Raw genomic sequence first — 14,935 nt, 5'->3', positions numbered from 1 at the left:
ATATATACATATTAGAGTACTACTCAGCAGTAAAAAACAAGGACTTCTTGAAGTTTGCAGGCAAATGGATGGAAATAGAAAACACTATCCTGAGTGAGGTAAGCCAGACCCAAAAAGAGGAACATGGGATGTACTCACTCATATTTGGTTTCTAGCCATAAATAAAGGACATTGAGCCTATAATTCGGGTTCCTAGAGAAGCTAAAAAAGAAGGAGAACCCAAAGAAAAACATATAGGCATTCTCATGAATTGTTAAAGTTACTCAGATGTCTCCATAAAATAAATGCATGCATTGAAGACATGTCATCTGTGAACCTACAAGAGTGAGAGTCTGTGTATTTTTTGTATCTCTGGAGGAAATACAGAAGGAACGTAGAACTATAAACATATATGCTACAGAAAATTCTGAGGGGATAATTTTAAAAATTGACTGCTACTATAAATGCCCTTTTCAGGCTATAATTTCTAAGACATAAAATTATTCTGAGATTGCAAGCAAAATAAAAGAAATGCTTATAAAACATTAGCATGAGTATATCTTGATTAACAGATCCAAGGAATAATACATTTTTTCCTATTCTCTTGTATCTTGTATTTAAAACTGTAATAGTCAACTCGATGAAGTTTTAAAACATTGTTCTCTCTTTCCAAATCTTTCTCTTTCAAGCCTTAGATAAAATATTATAATTTCAACTGTGTGCTATATATCTCTTCTATTTTGTACAGCGTTCTTTTTAGAAACATACTCAGTATACCTGAATCAATCATTTAAAGGCACTACCAAAGATTCAAATTGTTAAGAGACAGAACACGGCGATGATCATAAAATTGCTGTAAAAAGAGGATCCTTCCATAAACACAATGATTCTAAACCTGAAAATGATACAAAAGTGGTAGTGTATGTGTGTCTGCGTGTGCATGCATGTATGCACATGTGCAGTCTTGTGTGTGCACGCATATGTGGAAGCCACAGGTCAACTTCTAGTATCGATCTTTGTCATTTCACGTCAATTTTTGAGACAAGGTTATTGACTGACCCTCAGACTTCACGTTTCTGCTGGACTGTTTGGCCGTGAGCCTCTGGTATCCTCCTTTCTCAGTTTCAGATCTCCCCTCAACCCTCATACCTGCTCAGTGCTGACAGTAAAGACATATTGGTATGACTATGTTTTATGTGAGCCCTGGAGATCCAAAAATCAGGTCTTCTTACTTTCCCAGCAAGCAGTTTACATATTGAGACAACTTAATCCAAAGAGCATGCAGACTTTAATATGATTGTCTTCTCTAAGGACCTTCTACTATGCTAAACTTCTATACACTGGTTGCAGTAATGTATCATTTTTCTCCTACAATTGTCTTGCATTTTGTCTTAAGATGGCTGAACCATACTGGATGAGAAAAACATACAGCAGAGGCATGATGGAGTGTCTTTCTAAGTCAAAGTTAAGGATCCGAGGGGACATTTTTAATACATTTAGGTGGTTATTACTTCAGGCAAGCTTAGATTTAGGAGAGATAGTATTGAATGGCAGGAATTCTGAAATATCAAGTAATTTACTAACAACCTGATGATGGTAACCTGAGATTATCTGATGCTATATCATAATTAGAATATAATATTATTGGAAGGAAAAATATTGAAGAAAATTTATTCCAGAATTAAATACCTACCAAAATATTTGTAAACACAGTGAAGTATATAGATACTCCTTTCATAATCAATTATTGAATTAATGTAATTATTTCCTTCCCAGATGATTCCTGAATCACTGTATCCCCATTGCTTAAGCAATGTACTAGCACATATTAGACAACTCATGTGTAAGTTTTCAGTAAACAAATGCATGGCTATCACCCTCTTGTTTATTTAGGGAAATTCATGCTGCAGAAAATAGCAGTATCAGAAAGTATCATGCTGGACAGATATATATCTTTCATTCTTTTAAGGATCTATAAGAAGTGAACCAGGCTAACATGAAATTAAAAAATATCTTAGTATAAAAAAGAAGAAAGTAAGAGGTCATAAGGAGGCCATATATGCAAAAATAGTGAGGCCATCAACACACAATGGGACCAGATGTCTAATCTTCATTTCCTTTCTACCTTTCTTACTGAGAAGACTAAATGCCATCAAATCATCAGTTGCCCTGAACTAGAACTAGCAGATAGAGTTGACAATAAATTACTTTGCTCTTATGAATATTTTGAACCTAAAAGCAGCAAAAATAAGCTAACTTGGTTTCTTGATAATGAACATTTAAGAAGCCATCTTTCATTTCCTTTCCTTACAAAGTGGAATTCTTTCATTAACTTCTCTGGGAACCTCACTCATTTGCATTATGTCTCACTAATATAGAGTGAAACCAACCATCACTGATTACATTATGATTAACTTAGCTAGTTCGTCATTCCAACAGTGAAGGATGACATGGTAATGATATTCCTTAATTAGTTAAACATTTCTCATTTATAAATTTGAAGGTATATTACGTCTCAATGAATTTAAATGTGTTTTGACCCAAAGAGGCTAATTCTCTTGTTCATAGATGTGGGCAGTTTGGAATTGAATTTATTAAGGGGTTATTGGGTCAGGGAGAATTATCACTTTCCTCCAAGAAAGACCAAGATGTTCTGTGAGAAGCTGCTGTCGGAATGTGTAGTCTGAGACCCTGACACAGACAGAATGGGAAAACACAGGGAGAGAAGTGAAAACTCTCACCGGGAAGGAAATGCTAAATTGTGCTATTTCCTTGTAATATTGCAGATGGTTCTCACAACTCTGCTAGAAGGTCCTGGTTTATATTAGGTAGGTCTCTGTTCCGTGGACCAACACCTGCTTTAGAGAGAGCTTTGCCTCTAGAGTCATATTACTTCAGTGGGCAACAAATATTGAAGGAAATATTTTAACTTTTAATTCCTTTTAAAAAAATAAAAGAAGCCACTGTATCCACTCAGTTCTCTAAGGTGCCTATGATCATCCATCAATATATGTGTGAATGCTTAAATGCACGTGTCCATGGCAGATATAAATATTGAGAAGTACAGGGACTTTCAAGTTGTATCTTTACCAAGGGTTTCAGTAGAATCTTCTGCTGGCTCGGGCCCAAAGGTTCAGACTGTGGTGTTGTGAATATCAGGATTCCTAACAACAGGGCTGAGTATTGTGGTGCACATGGAAGAGAAACAGAACATTGGGGGTGTCAGGGAGTCTGGCAATGATCTTGGAAGTACTACCTGGGCAGGATCTACCTACCATGAACTACAGCAAGTACCTTTTTCACGCCCAAGGAATCTAATTTCAATGATGATGCTTCAATTTGGCATCGCTTAAATATTCCCACAGCTGCTCTGAAGAAGCCTAAGAAAATTTCCATTTGCTCTGAAAAAAAATGATCATTTTGAATATTTTTTTTTTTTAAAAAAAGGATAGAAAAGAAGCATGAGTACAGTGGAAGAGCAGGTCCTTGTGAAAGCACATGTCCTACCTTTATCTGGTGTTACCTTCCTAGGCACAAAGGTCACCAGTTAATTCAATAAGAGGAAATAATTAATTCAGAAAGGAACACAAATTAAACTGCTAAGTGCATGGCCAAATCTAAGCATGATTTCCTTTCATTTGTACTCCTTAACAAAATAAATAGATGTTTGAATGAAACAGTACCTTGCTTACCAGGAAGCATCAATGAAGTGCATTGGTACAGCCTTGCTTTTCACCTGAATAATCCATACAGTTGTTAGGTTCTGATGTTGTGGTTTCAAATCCCTTCTGTTTATAGCTTAGTTTGTTGATATTATCTTCCCTTTAAAAAATACCAAAGAAATGACACAAACCAATGCTGTTTGAGTAGTTTTAGTATGAGGTCATGACATTTCAGAATTTTGTCTATGAAAATTGAGAAATCTGTGGATGCAAGTGTCTCATGTAATGGTAGCCTACGTATGTTACAATGAAAATGGAAAGCCACAATTGATGTAGTAAAAAAAAGTGTGTGTGTGTGTGTGTGTGTGTGTGTGCAGCGCACATATGGAAATCAGAAGATGACCTTTGAGAGATGCTGCTCTCCTTCTATTCTAGGTTCTGGCAACCCAACTCAGGTCTTCAGGCTTGCACAACTAGTGCTTTTGTCATACAAACTCTATTTAAAAATTTCCCTCTAGCTTTCCTTTCCTTGTCCTTCCTGCTTTCTGTCCCTTTATGTTTCCTCTCCCCTTTGCTTTTCTTTCTGTCTTTGCATCAAAATGTCAAGATTACGCCTGACTGGAGGTTTTTTTGTCCTACAGTGTGACTGATGAAGACTTATAGTCTGACTTCTGCAAAGGTTGTTCTTCAATGTCACTCCATACTCTATAGTTACCCATAACAAGATCAGTATGCGCACTGTGCCAATTCAATACCCGTGCCCAGTAATTAAATGGCTACATATTTTTATGACCATATATTTCTTTTATCTATCACATTTGTAGAACACCTCCCAAGTCAGTAAGTAAAAGTGCTCCTGTGGAGGTGATATACACACTAAAAGGTAACAAAACACGGTCATTTTCATGTTTTTCTAACAATATGGTAGAAGAAATCAATTAATGTTTCCTGGATTATTTGCATAGACAATAGTATAACGTAAGAATCAATCCTCACAGAAATGACTGAAAGCATTACTGGAGAATGTTAAAATTGTACAACAATCAATAAGTTCAGACTATATATGTGAGAAATTTCTTAGTGGTGTTGTTACATTGGAAAACTAAAATGTTAATGATAGGAGAGCCAGCAGGAAGTGCTGGAGCACAAACCATCCTAACAGGTTGCTATGTCCTAACATAACTCACCCTTTCTCTTCTTAGTATGTCTGGTCCCATTTACCACAAGAACTCAATGTCTGGGAACCAGGTCCAGGTTGATTCGAGTTTGAACATGAATGGGATCTGACTGAATTAGTACGTATCGTCATGTTAGTTAGCTCGTTAAAGCACATGAAACTATCTCAATGAATTTACTCCGATGGCTACTGTATCATTGTCTGTGTTGAATTCAGCGTCTCAGATTTTTTGGGCTCCATTTCCTAGAATCTGAAGCACCTGTTTTCAATTACAAAATTGAAATTCTTAACTGAATATCAATCTGACATCATAACTGCATCTCTTTAGGTCAGAAACACATTTTCATAAAGCTCGGACCTGACCTAAACCAGAAATTCCAACATAGCACTGCAATTATTAAATAAAGATTTATTGCGATCTTGAATTGAAGCAGGGTTTTCCCCAAATTTATCCAGAAACTTCTAGCTACTAAAGACAGTATGTGTAATTATTCTGATATAGGATGAAAGGTATAAATGACTTGCAAGAATGATGTAGAAGAAGTTTTGCATTGGGACAGCGAGAACATATTGGCAGCATATCTACTTTGTTTATTTGAAATTTCTAGATTGATTCCTATTGTCAATAATAATTTAACCACTTCATCATGGATTGGTTGCTCAGTGGTCATTATAAAAAAGACTACATATTTTGGAGGTGTTCACTATTAACCAGCTATCTGAAACCTTCCTAGTGGATCCTCAGAGACCATATCTCTATTCATAAAGGTAATGCTTGTTGTCTAGGAATTTAAAACAAACCCAGTAATTCCATAGGAGCTCTTCTCAGAGAATAAATTAAGTTCCCATAACTTCAAACAACCATCTGTTGAATGTTCCATGAAACTGGAGGGAATTTACATAGAGTTAAAAGGTATGGGACATGTGTTCACTGTTCTCTAGAAATACTGATTTCTTTCTCCTCTCCATACATACCAATGGGAGTATAGTTCCAGGATCTTTGCCTAGAAGTTTCTCTTCCTGAAATGCAGATGTTTCTCCTTCATACATTTGATCGAATACTATTACTGAAGGAAGCCTGTTACTGCTCACATTGAAACTGGTTTACAGTCATTGTCTATCACAGAATCTCACATCCTTTTCTTCACAGTGCTTCCCAGCATCTGGAAATATCTGCTGATTCATTTCTTCATAAGTTTGTGTCCCCACCTTAAAAGGCAGACATTTCTTCAGGAATATTTAATCACTACTTATTTTAAACAACCTTTACTGAAATGATGTCCAGCCTTGAACACTGGCAAGAAACTCAATCAAGTCCATTTAACATGCTTTCAAAGGAATGTCATAGATTTTTAAATAAAACTTTGAGGACAGTGTAAATCTGGAGCAGACATTAACAGTATTTGTATTGATGTGGGGAGAGTCTAGTTAAAAGCCCCCAAATGAGAAAACAAGATTGAGAGATTGGGAAGTCTAGTTTAGAAATTGTCACTAGGCAAGCCTGGAGCCTGCTCTCCCCAGTCCCCACTTTGTATAAAACAGTAATCTTTCTTTATAGTTTTAGATAGTTTCAGTTTGGTCATTGCTAACAAACATAGACGATAACTATTTTTACAAAGGTCATGTAAAGATTGGCTTTAAAAAGCACTAAGTTTTGACTGGTTATACTAGTCTGTCTGCAGATAAAGGCCAGGTATTTATTGTGCTGCCATTAATCCTGTATTTTAAAAATTGTATCTCTCAGCACCAATTCCTTCTGAATCCCAGTTCTTATGAATTGTAGGTATAATTGCTTATACATTAAGATCTCAATTGCCATGTTATATTTTACTATGTGTAAGACAATATGACATGTACTTTACTTTAGAAAAGTTTAATGAATTAAAATTAATTGAAAAATAAATGAAGATATTTTGGTTCTATTTTATTCTATTGTCATTATTAGAAGACAAGTAAGTAAATATATTTTTTGTAAGAATTATTAAAGTATAATTTTTATTCCATTAGACTATATTCAAGAAAATTTTAAATGTAAATGAAGCTAAAAGGATCACATTTCTTTTGTTTCATTCAACTCATACATAAATGAAAAAGTAATTGAATGGAAAAGAGAAATAGGTCTTATGCATAATTTAAAATTTAGACAAAAATTCAATTAAATCTGTCTAGAAACTAATAGCAAAAAATAATATTTCCCTTTTGCTTTTGAGACCAAGACTTTTACATATTCATATTGGCAATGAATAGTTAACTTAGGAGGAAGAAAGAAAATTTTATTTTTAAAATATAATGTATTATAAAATACTCTTCTTTTCATAATTCATTTTCAGACATCCCCAAGATTGAAGACGTATAGATGCTGGATAGAGAGGGTCGACACTCTTGTCGACATAGTACTAGTTTGCACGGTTCCCTAGAATGACATAGCTCACATGAGACATTAAAAAACTATGTGATCTATATCATAAAAGTATTTCAAAATATTTGCAAGGTAAAATAATGCCAGTGAACCTGCTGCAAGCTGATTTCCCTCAGAAAGAAGAGGTGGAGCTTACTGGGGACGAAGAGCTAGCAAAGCCAGTGGGATTAATATATTCCCTTAGCACAAGAGAAATTGAAAAAGAAAGGTTGGGAAGGAATGGAGTCAATAAAGTGTATATGTCATTAAGTGATCTGTCTCCTTGGGTCCCTGGATCTTAATTTTCCCATTGGGGAAACAGCTTAGGCCTAGAGCTCTTCCCCGAAAGGGTAGGGAAACTAAGCATTTATATCCCAGCCCAGTTAGCCACTGTCTTAGTGACTTATGGTGGGGAGAGTCTTTAAGTCTCTGGTGCTGCAGGCTGTCCTCGTTTGTAGGTTCCCAGCTTAGAAGATGCTTCCTGCAGAAATGCAGGAGCTGGCAGCTGGAGAAAGATGCAGAGACAGTGCTGGCAAAGACCATGGGCGAGCATTGGCATCATTTAATCTCATCTTCTTTGTTCAACTAGGGTGGTTGTAGTGGACACACATTGCTGGAACTGTTCATGGAATCTCTTGTAAGAGAACTGAGGCTGGCGTCCCCGTATCCTATTGCTAATTACTGGCTATGTGTAAATCCTAGGATCTCAGTGCATTTAAACTTGACAGCATGCTTTCCATCTGATATTACTTCTAATTGTTAATCATGGCACAAACAATTCTAACTTGAAGCAATGTTTAAGTAAATAGATTAAATTGGTGGTTCTCCCGTGAGAACAATGTCCTCTGTACTAGTCAAGGTTTATGGACTTTATTACTCTTTCCTTTTGCTAGTTGATGATACAATGCCACCATTTTGTCCCATAATTTGGCACGCTATCCCTAGGCCTTGCTAGAGAAAGCATCTTGTCTTCTCTTTATGAAATCAATGATTACATTCCCTACCCCAAACCATCTATCTTTGCATACTTTCTTCTGAAAATTATATTGCACATCGACTACATTAAATTGTAGAAATAAATTTAGGTGCCTGGTACAGATTTAGAGCAGTAAGAACTCATTATTTCCTGGTTCAGGTGTCATGAATGTAACAGAGACTCTTTTTTTTCCAAGAGTCACTGAGTCCAAGTAGCCAGAGAGAACAACAGTCTATTATCCTGCCTAGAATGGCTCCACAAGGAACTAGAAGAAAATTACATGAGTCAGAAGGGAGATGTATTAAAGAAATACAGGGAGGTCTTAACACTTCTTAATTTAAAAGCCTCCCAAACAGTTGCCCATTACAAAGTTCTATAGTGACTTTTTTCACCTCCATGAGTGGTTCTCAACCTCTGGGTTCTGAGTCCTTTGTGTGTTGAATGACTCTTTCATTGGTCTGATAAGACCATCAGAAAATACAGGTATTTGCATTTGATTCATAAGGGTAGCAAAATTACCATTATGAAGTAATGAAGAAAATAATTTTATGGTTGGGAGTCACCACAACATGAGGAACTGTATTAAAGGGTCACCACAGTAGGAATGTTGAGAACCACTGACCTAGAGTCACACATTTTTCCCAATTTGAAAATGGACCTCATGGAATAGAAGAGCAGAGGTAAGTGCTAAATGATTGTCAAATACCTTTTTTTTTATTCTGAACACACAAGTATATCCTTGGCAGATATCACTGTGGTGCTCATCCAATGAGAATATCTTAGAAATTTTTATATTTTAGTATAATCAATTTCATGAAGGTTTCTGGTTCTTCCAATTATGAAATGATAATAAAAACCCAGATTTTGGTGGAAAAAAACCCCCAGCTTTTATATACTAGGGATTATTTTGGCTTCCAGATAACACCTCAAATATATGTGCATGTTTTAAAATGGGATACACAAATATTGATTAACATAAACTAATTAATAGTTGCACGCTCATGTCTCTACCAAATCAAACTGTATTATAGTAATATGATGGGAACTGCAAATTTTCACTATCATAAGAAAGCCTCACTGACTACAGCACAATGCTTATTGAGAGTGCCTTCTGCTTTAGTCCTACAGTTTCTCTTGTTTCAGAAGTTAATTGGGTCATCTTCTGTCCTTTGCTGTCCCAAATGTTCGTCCTTAGTTGTAGTCACTAAGGTTTTACTTTTTGCTTGAAGTTCTCAGGAAGTTTTACAAATGCACAGTGGTGGTTTCATATAGAATAGTATGAAAGACTCGAAAGACACCCTGAGCGTATCCATTCAGTATGCTCTCCAAACCACTGGGGATAGTGGATTATTTTAATGTTTTTATCCTTCTTTTTTTTTTTCCAGAATACCACACACTTGGAACCCTGTGTTATAAAGCATTTATAGACTGTGTTATTTCACTTTGCTTTGCTTTCTCCCGTACACCTGTGCGTGCATGTGTGTGTGTGTGTGTGTGTGTGTGTGTGTGTGTGTGTGTGTGTGCGTATGCGTGTTTGCATTTTACATAAAGTGCACTGGTGATATGGTGATATTTAAATTATTAATTATGACTTTTTATGCGTTATGATTGGGGTTGTGCTAGATTAAAAACAGTTCCTGTTATATCGATAGGAGTTGTTATGGACTAGTAAATTAATCTGAAGAAATTTTAAGGAGCATGGAGAATGAGAGAGGAAGACAATCATAGTCACACAGCCACAAACCACAGCCACCCACACACTAAAATATTAAAGAAAACTTCACTGGTCACTTGTATATGAATAATTGTCAATATGACATTTTGGTCCATTTTCATTCGGGTAATATATGAGTGAAAGTACTCCCAGACATTATTACAGGCTAATCATTTTAATGAAATCACCATCAACCAGTTGAAGCAGAACAATCCTTCCAACTACTTTGCCATCTGTTATTGAAATATATGAGCACTATCCAGGGGAGAGAAATGTCTGGGTCATGTGGGTTTGGTTTGTTTAGTTGTGGCAGGGTTGGAGAAGTGAGGGTGTCTCACAGGAAGAGAAAGCCCAAAGAATCAAGGGGAGCATTACACAGATCTTGCCAGTATCTGAAAGAAAAAGAAAAAAAATTGAGAAATGGAAAGTTATACTTTCTTAGTAACTCAGAAAAACAGGAGTAGTCAGCATTTTTAGTACTGCATGATGTTAGCCCTGCACGTGTCTACACTGAAGGAGGAATTCTGGGAAGGGCATATGTGTTATCTTATTAAAGGGATAATTAGCTCTTCCCTTTTCTTAGGTGAACTAGCTCTCCTGGATAAAGTAGTAGAGGGTAGAATCTTGGCCAGATTATTTACAGTCCTGGTTGAATTAACTCTTAAAAGGAAGATATTATCTTATTTGAGCAGGATACACCTACTGTATTATTCAATTTTCAGATGAAAGTCTGGATTAAAAGGCCTTTATGTTTTGATGCTCTGAAGTCTTCAGTGGATGGTTTCTTGTCCTCAAGGCTTCTTTCCTATTGTTTGGATGCAGAGAGCTCAGTTTCTCTTTAGTAAGTAATTTCTTTAAAAATTACAGCTGCCTTGTTTACAACTCCCTTGTCCACAACTTTAAACTCATTCCCCTTCCTTGCTTTCCAAACTTCACACTTTTCTAGTCTTTCTGCTCTGAATTTTCACTGAAAATCTTGAGAAAAGCAGTGGATAATGACAAAACTGTCTGACTGTTACGATGCCTTCAAATTTCTCTTGCCAAACAAGTCATTTTATTACTTTTGAATTCAGCCTCACTCATGATTTAAGGATACGGATAAAACACACCATGCTCTTTGCCTCTGGTTCAATTTCTGATAGAGTTTCCCATTTGAAAGTTCATGAGCACCGTCTTTACTGCCCATATTTACTTTGGCATTTTGAACTTCCGAATATTCACTTCCCATTATACTTTGATTATATAATTTTGGGCTTCCCTAGCCTATGGCAATTCACAGGGTACCTTAATCACTGCCAAAAAAGAACAGACGATATCTCCAGCAGACCTCAGAATTTGTGACTGTTCATATAGTGCTGACAGAGAGACAGAGAGAGAGACAGAGAGAGAGACAGAGAGAGAGAGAGGCTGGAGTGAATTCCATCAGTAATGGACATGGTAGCAGACATGAAGTCCTGAATTTAATACCCATATTAAAAAAATGTTGGCCATGGTGTAACATATATTGTAATTCTAATGCTGGGGAGGTTTAAATAGGCAGATCCCTAAATCTCAGTAGCCAACAAGACTGGACTAGTTCAGTGAGATTTAGGTTCAACAGAAGAGTCTCTGTGGAAAAAGTGTCTTAGAAAGATATTAAGGAAGACACCTAATGCTGACCTTTAACCTCCATATGCATACTCATGTGCACACACTCAAATAGACACAAATATGTTTAGGAACCATATCCAACAGAACATATTATTCACTATGATCAAGTGAGATTCATTCCAGTATCATCAATAAACATGCTACATCATATCAACGAATGAAATAAAAAAAACTATATGACCATATCAACTGATAAAGAAAAGGCATTTTGTAAAACTAAACATATTTTCATGTTAAAAATATGTAAACAACTTGAGCATATATAAAATGCAGCATCAACATAATAAAGCACATTTATAAAGTTCCAACAGTTAGTATTAATCTTCATGAAGAGAAATTTAAAATGTTCTCTATTGTGGAGTATGAGAGGATATTAATTTTCTTCCTTTTATTCTTCATCATGCTGAAAGTCCCAGCCAGAGCAGCTAGGCGAGGAAAAGCAAAAAGAACTAAAACTGAAGAAACAAACTTTAAATTGCCTCTGCAGATAGTAAGATCATGTATATTAAAACACTAATATTATGTAAAAAAATTTAGAACTAACAAATGAACTCATTAAAGTTGCAGGATAGAAAAATCAACATATATGAAACAGTAGCATCCTCAAATGACAATAGAAATGACAGGAAAGACAGATTAAGAAAGAAATTCCATTTACAATGACTATTTAAGACAGAATACTGAGACAAGTTTAACCAGAGTTGAGAAATACCTATATTAATCAAACACTCATTAAGGAAATTGAAGAACCCATAGAATATTGAACATCATATCATGTTTATGAATTGGAAAAATCAACATTATTAAGATGTACTTGCTCACCCAAATGGATGAACAGATTCAATGAATTTCTTTCAAAAGGCCAATGGTGCTGTTTACAGAAATAGAGCAAGTATTCAAAGTTTGTATGCAATCAATCACAAATAGCTAAAGCCACGTTGAGCTAGATAGAAGAAGAAAGCAGGAAACAATACACTATGTGACTTCAGAGCCACTGCACAGCCATGGGATTCGGTAAAGCATGTTTCTGATATAAAAACATACCCCTAGGTGAACAAAAGAAAATAGGATCAAAAGTAAAATCATTTATCTGTCAGTAACTGATTTGAGACAAAGGATCTAAGCACACATTGAAGAATGTTCAGTCTTTTCAATAGTGGTACTAGGAAAATTGGATGTTCACAAGCAAAAGAAAAAAACCCAGATTTTTATCACACCTAATTTAATAAGATATGTTCAAAATGGTCTTAATTGTAAGACCTAAAATTATGAACGTATATAAGGAAACATGGGAAAATACTTTAAGACATTATGAGAGGCAAGGGTAGTTGGTTATTTTGTTTGTTTGTTTTTTTGATTTTTGGTTTTGACAAGAATCTAGAAGCTCAGGAAACAAAAGCAAATGTGGACATAGAATTACATCAAATCAAATTGTTTGAGTACCACAGAAAGAACTACATTATATATAAGGTGCATAGACAGATAGGTGAGCAAAAATACCTTCAAGGTATGCATCTGACAAAGGTCACTACCCAGAATGTATCTAAGTCTCAATAGAAAATACACCAGAATTGGACAATACCAGTAAGGTAACATTCTCAAAGAAGACATACAGTCAAACAGCTATATAAGAAATGACTCCTCATCACCAATAACCAGGAAATTGTGAAGCAGTTGACATAAAATACTTCACCCTAGAAAGATTGGCTGTTATCCAAAAGATAAAAGATAACAATATCAGCAAGGATGCGTATAAAGGAAATTTATACATTGTTGATGAAGTTGGAATTTAGCAAAACTTGATGGAAAATAGTATGGCGCTTCCTCAACAAGTTGAAAGTAGAACTATCATATCACTGAATAAAGTAAAAAGCTTTAAACTTCCCTCATGAGGAATAATGTTGGAATTTTATAAATGACCTTTGCTATGTTGATGGTGCATTTCTTAAAAACTTAATTTGTTCAGTATTTCTAATGTGAAAGGAGACTGAATTTTACTGAATGCCCTTTCTTCTTCAGTTCAAATGGCCATATGATTTCAAAATATTTTCAAAAGAAATTAGATCAGTGTGTCAGGCAAGATGATTCTGAGTTTGAGATCAACTTTGGCTACAGGATGAGTTCCATCCAGGTTAGCATGAGCTATGAAGAGAAAACTTCTCAAAAAAGTCAGAGATCAATATGTCAAAATTACATATGATTTGCCATATATGTTTTGACATTTTGGTTGAATCACTATTCATAATAGACAGAAAATGCCTATCAACTGATAATGGATAGACACAATATGATACAGGGACACAAAGGAATACTAATTATACATAAAAAGACTGAAACCATAGTATTTAGAGCAATGTGAATAAAACTGGAGATTGCATCTCAACTCACAGAAGTTAGAGAAAAAACAAAAGCTATCAGATCTTATTCATATGTGGAGTCTTTAAAATATGACTCTACAGAGACCCACACTGGAGCACCGGATTGAGCTCCCAAGGTCCCAATGAGGAGCAGCAGGAGGGAGAACACGAGCAAGGAAGTCGGGACCACGAGGGGTGCACCCACCCACTGAGACAGTGGGGCTGATCTATTGGGAGCTCACCAAGGCCAGCTGGACTGTGACTGAAAAAGCATGGGATAAAACCGGACTCTCTGAACATGGCGAACAATGAGGGCTGATGAGAAGCCAAGGATTGGCACTGGGTTTTGATCCTACTTCATGTTCTGGCTTTGTGGGAGCCTGGCCAGTTTGGATGTTCACCTGCCTAGACATGGACGGAGGGGGGAGGACCTTGGACTTTCCACAGGGCAGGGAACCCTGACTGCTCTTTGGACTGGAGAGGGAGGGGGAGAGGAGTGCGGGAAAGGGGAGAGGGTGGGAGGAGGGGGAGGGAAATGGGAGGCTGAAACTTTTTTTTCTTTTTCTCAAAAAATTAAAAAAAAAAGAAATTAAGAGTAGAAGCTGGTTCCCAGAGGTTGGAGAGGGAGACTAAAGGGAGAGGGAAATGAAGAGAATCAATGTGGACTAATTTACTCTTCTAGAAAGCTTCTCTGGTATACTGCTGCATGACATGGGAACCCAATAACAGCAATACACAGTCCATTTAAAAAAGACAGGACTAATATTCCGGAGGATGCCTATATGTTTTTCTTTGGGTTCTCCTTCTTATTTAGCTTCTCTAAGAACCCGAATTATAGGCTCAATGTCCTTTGTTTATGGCTAGAAACCAAATATGAGTGAGTACATCCCATGTTCCTCTTTTTGGGTCTGGCTTACCTCACACAGGATAGTGTTTTCTATTTCCATCCATTTGTATGCAAACTTCAAGAAGTCCTTGTTTTTTACTGCTGAGTAGTACTCTAATATGTATATATTCCATAC

Source organism: Alexandromys fortis, unplaced genomic scaffold (assembly GCF_014885135.2).
Source record: "Alexandromys fortis isolate MF-2015 unplaced genomic scaffold, M_Fortis_MF-2015_v1.1 scaffold_60, whole genome shotgun sequence".
NCBI classification, from domain to species: Eukaryota; Metazoa; Chordata; class Mammalia; order Rodentia; family Cricetidae; genus Alexandromys; species Alexandromys fortis.
The sequence above is the reverse complement of the archived record's forward strand: the minus strand, read 5'-3'. Positions refer to the sequence as shown.